This window comes from Typopeltis vanoorti, chromosome 15 (assembly GCF_054136105.1).
Source record: "Typopeltis vanoorti isolate ZY-2024b chromosome 15, IOZ_Tvanoo_1.0, whole genome shotgun sequence".
NCBI lineage: Eukaryota > Metazoa > Arthropoda > Arachnida > Uropygi > Thelyphonidae > Typopeltis > Typopeltis vanoorti.
In genome coordinates this window covers 6,305,368-6,310,373 of record NC_143563.1, presented here as the reverse complement: position 1 = coordinate 6,310,373, position 5,006 = coordinate 6,305,368, and the positions used below count along the sequence as shown (strand labels likewise).

The 5,006-nt window shown below is 35.9% G+C and overlaps 1 non-coding gene across 1 annotated transcript; it reads right to left on the bottom strand.

Moving 5' to 3' along the window:
- Positions 1–277: 277 nt before the first annotated feature.
- On the bottom strand, positions 278–349 carry TRNAG-UCC (transfer RNA glycine (anticodon UCC)). The gene has a single exon. It is a non-coding gene; the product is annotated as a tRNA-Gly (tRNA).
- Between the last annotated feature and the right edge of the window lie 4,657 nt (positions 350–5,006).

Sequence of the window (5,006 nt, the reverse complement as noted above, 5' to 3'; positions counted from 1 at the left end):
TTCTATTAAATATCTTCCCACAATCCCTTCGCACATTTAGTGAGTCTTCTGTGGATACTCTCGGTTTTCTTGATATTCATAAGATCTGTTATATTCTTTAATTAATTTAAAATATAAGAAATAAATTAGAAAAAGGTTGACTCTCTTTTCTTTCTTTTAATTGCCTAGAATTGAAGCAAGCATTTTTTTTTATCAACAACTGCAAAACGAAATATCAAGTCATTTTAATTTTTGAATTGATAAATAAAATTTGTTTGTAAAAGTTAAAATAACATCTTGCGATGGCCGGGAATCGAACCCGGGTCAACTGCTTGGAAGGCAGCTATGCTAACCTCTATACCACCATCGCACGCTTTTAATTTCATGAAACGTTCTTCACTATCGCTAACCTACTTCAAAATTCATGACGTCACTAGGAGATTCAGCAAGTAAGTAGTGTTATCTCATCCGTAATATACAGGTTTTGTTCTACGAATTTAGCTGGGTGTCGTTGAACTCACTTTAAAATAACCCCAACAGCAGACTGACTTTTAAGCGTTCGTTTCAGTGGAATCGCTGACGTGAATTTTCTTTTAAATTGATCCTAAAGTGAATTACATGCAGGAAAAACATGTAAGGGCGGTTAGCAATTAAATCATTTACACACGTGCAGAACAGATTTATTTTTCGAAATTTACATAAAGGATTATAAATGGATTCTCATTTTTGTAGCCACTAAAATATTTCCTTAATTCTGAAACTGCTAATGTACACTTGAACTTCGACATTTCGGCAAGAAAAGAAGGTCGACCAAATTTGGCCCAGTGATCAGCACATTCTCTCTCCAAAATACAAGCATTTCTATAGAAAAGCAGCTTCACCCTCCACATTTCAGACATATTTCATGTCTGATATGCAGAAGGTGGCGACGTCTCATACAGTTTCAAATTGTTATTCGAAAATATATCATCTTACACTAATCTGACTTTGCTACTTTAGAGTAGAATATTACGAACCAGAGAAATACATGTGTAGTCCATGGAGTTTGACTACCCTATCGGGGGGTAGTCAAACTCCATGAGAAGATGGCGAACGCTAAGCATTGGTAATAATTCTCATCGTCACCCTGCTCTAAGTCGTGTGAATTCGTTCCAGTACTTAGTGAAGGCGTGAAATGGGAAAAGAATTCCCTGGTTGTTCGAGAGAGTTTCGAAACGATGTTACTCTTTACCCACTCTCACATTCTCTCCCTCAGTTCTTAGTTTAAACGTCCTCTTTTATAATTTTTCTTTCGCTTTCTGTTGCTCGAATAAATCATCGTGGTTATATAATCCATATAAAGTACAAATCTAGAAAACATCATTAACATAACACATAAGCATTTTAATTTCAGTGTGTCTGATTTCTAACATAATCTTCCATTGCGAACTGTTGAAGTCTTCCTTATTGGAGGCTTGAGGGGGGGGGGGGGTTAAAGAAGTTCTGTGTGTGTGTGTGTGTGCTTACTATGGCAGAAGCAGATTTCTGGGTTATTCCTTTCACCTACCCATCCAACGATACTAATACTTCCAGGGATAGACTCAAATAAAAATAATCTACTCTAATTGAATAAGGAAAAGAATCTCACTCAGTGATTGTATTTAATCAGATCTTTCAGCCTGAAAATAAAATGGCTACAGGTTGCGAAGCGCGTAACTACTGGGCTAACCTCACGGACACGTGTAATACAGTATTTTATTATTGGATTTCATTGCAATAAATGACTTATTGCATCATTTTAATTTTTGAAATTATTATGTGTTTATTATTATACTATATTGCGTTCTATTTTAAGGGTTACGCATCGACCCACACCACACTGTGTTAGCTCTCAAACGCAGATCCGATTGAATAGCGAGGCTAATACTTATTCCTCTGCTTTTTCCTGTGTGTTTATTGCGTGGGTTCTTCTAGACAATTTCCCTCTTTTCCGCTATAAAAGTTTGAGATTCCGGAAGAAAAAACCGTTCCACCTACGGATGAAGCATTCCAACCCGCTTTCACACGAAACGCCCTGATGAGGTGCTTCGATTCCTAGACGAGATTCCGATGCCGATCTTTCCAACCAAACGACTTCGTCGAAAGTGACTGAACTTCGGAGCTCTAAATATTATACTGCAGCTGGAAAAATGTTGATGTGGTATTACGTTGAGGTTTTGTTGAAAAAGTGATATATTATTATATATAATTATTCTTTTATAATACAGGAAGAAGCATGTGAGAAATAGTATGCAGAAAATGAACGGATCATTTCCAAGAGGAGACTTTTTATATAAAGAAAGATCTTGTTTTGCCCATCTACTCATTTTACAATGTAGACAACAGAGGAGTTGGAAAAAGGATTATTAGTATGCAGCAAGGCTTTCGATTTTCCCAAGGCAATTAACAGAATTTCCCCATGGAAAACCTTTTTTTTTTTTTTTTTTGAAAACTGAATCTAAGGGAAGAGTAACTAGTTGGATACTACAGGGTATGATCCTCGGCCCACTCTTTTTAACAGAAATGCTAATGACAAAGGGAGGTGGTCTGGAGAGGAAACTTTCGACTTCATGCAGGTGGTGTAAAGGTGGATCGAGTGGACATTTCTTATACGGAATCGTTGCAGGCTGAATTGAGCAGACTGACACTATGGATAAATCTCATCATTAAACACAACAGGTGTGTGTTTAATGCTGCTAAGTGGGAGTTTATGCATTTTGAACCGAAGACATGCAAACGGTTTAGGGGCCACATTTACAAGGTGGTTAAGGCATCACCTCGGATAACTGCAATGAGAAAACGAGTACTACATTTTAAGAATAAGGAACTATTTTTCCACTTTTCAATACCACGATAAAACGGCAGTCGAAAAGTTGCGGCTAATCAAAATCACACCTGACTTGTGTCACACGAAGACAGACTGAAGATGTGGGATGGTGAATATGAGAAACAGAAGAGGAGTTATGAAAGAAAGATTCTAGTCAGGGAACCTCACATTCTCCCTGATCCTTCTCAGAAAAAATGTGAGGTCCACTTAATTAATTTTATTAGCGTGTGGACACTAAATGGAATAGACTGCCAGTTTGCATTGTGAATGCTTCTTCAACGAATGTTTTAAAAGAGAAGCGTTAAAGTGCCCAAGGAATTACCCCCCCATGCTTTTCTTAGATACATCTCTGACGTCTTGAAAGTGCCTATGTAAAAATTAAAGCGATAAGTACATCACACAATATCATACGATAATACCTAGACTGTTAATTGACTTGCACCCAAGAATGGTTGATAACCCTATAGTAGATGGACTAAGAGAATTTATTACTTTATTTATTTCTACATAATCAGGAAACGTCTTTGGAGACCAAACAGGCTACGTTTCTCAAGCGACTTCAGAAGTTTAATAAGCAATGAAGGTAGTGGTTTCACGCTTGGTCAATGACAGTAATCCCCATCCTAAAATCATTCCTGATAAACATCGTTATCCACAGCAGATTTCGAACCCGCAGCCTGTTGTTTAGAGAGAGAGAGAGAGAGCGAGTCCTTTAACAGCTCGCCAGAATAATAAGACAGAATGCTGTCCAAAGATGGTGCTGAATTTTTTTCCCAGTGAATGATGACTTTAAAATTAATGATCATCAACAAATGTACACTAAACATAGCAAAATAAGTAATACACGCATGAACGACAGTGAATGATTCGGGTCTTTCTGTATATTTTATAGTTTGTTAATAAGAATGAACTTTTGAGGTTATCCGAAAGTGATTTCACCTGAAGATGTAGAATACCACTCTGATCACAACTTCTTCCCAGTTTTCTTTCAATTGCTTTAACCTCAGAAAAAACAGTTGCACAAGCCCGAGTGATAAGATTTTAGTTAGCAACTAAAATTATGCCAAAAACGAACAAAGAATATTTAAGAGCTGAACTTCGAGAGACAACTGGAATCTTTGTCAGCAGAGGGCATCCTTCATCGGATTTACCAGTAACATTTTCTTGAGAGAATTGTAAATGTCTGTTGCATGCAAATGTATTGAAAAGAGGGAGAGGGTTCTCAAGGGTGGCAACACTCGTCCTCTCCAATTGAAGGAATTGTTGAAATCGGTCATCGATTTAGCAGTTAACATTTTAAGAAGAAACTGAAATTTCATCGAGCCACTAAATCATTAAAATACCTTAAAAAGTCACTTTTACCTGAAAATGAATTCTCCTTTACATCTGTAAAACTCGAATGCAATACAAACGCAAGCTTTACATTTAAATGAAAGTCCCTTGATTCGATTGTGTGAAATCTGTTGGAGACCCATAATATAATTGAAGAATCAGCGCGCTACTGAAATTTTTTGAAGCTTTTACGTGGCTAAATTCATATTCATAACATTGTGAGTATTTTTAACTAGACATTTTTTCAGACACAATGTTTAATTGGAGTGGGGGAGGAGAGAGTGAAGCAGGAATACCCGTGCTTTTTTTCTGATATTTGTGCATCTTAATTATAAATATATATTTCGACATTGACATGAAACGTGTGAAAACTAGTAGAAAAAGTTGTAAGCATGTGATAGAATTCTATATTTTTCACTACTAGAAACTCAGTCAGTATTTCTTCTTCTTCAATTTGAAATTCGTCTTTGATAAAAAACTGAACACACCTTCTAAATTAAAAAAAACAGCAATTAAATTTTTATTTTAAATTACTCTAAAATCTTGAATAATTCCTTAAATTTTAGAAAAACAAATTATTTATTTTCATACACCTTAAATTTAAATGCATGAAAATAATACAGAAAATGGCCATAATTGTTGACAGTTGTGTTCTCTAATTGATAATTGATATATCTGTACTAAGTAGACTTTGTAATTCTAAATGAGAAATCTCCAAATTTCGAGACGCTTGATCAGAAGCGAATTTCCTTTGGATCTTCCGGAGAGCACTGGGTAGCTGCATGGAATTTTATTCCTATAACATGTATTTGTTACGACTTCTACTTTGCTATTTGCAAATATTTTGAAA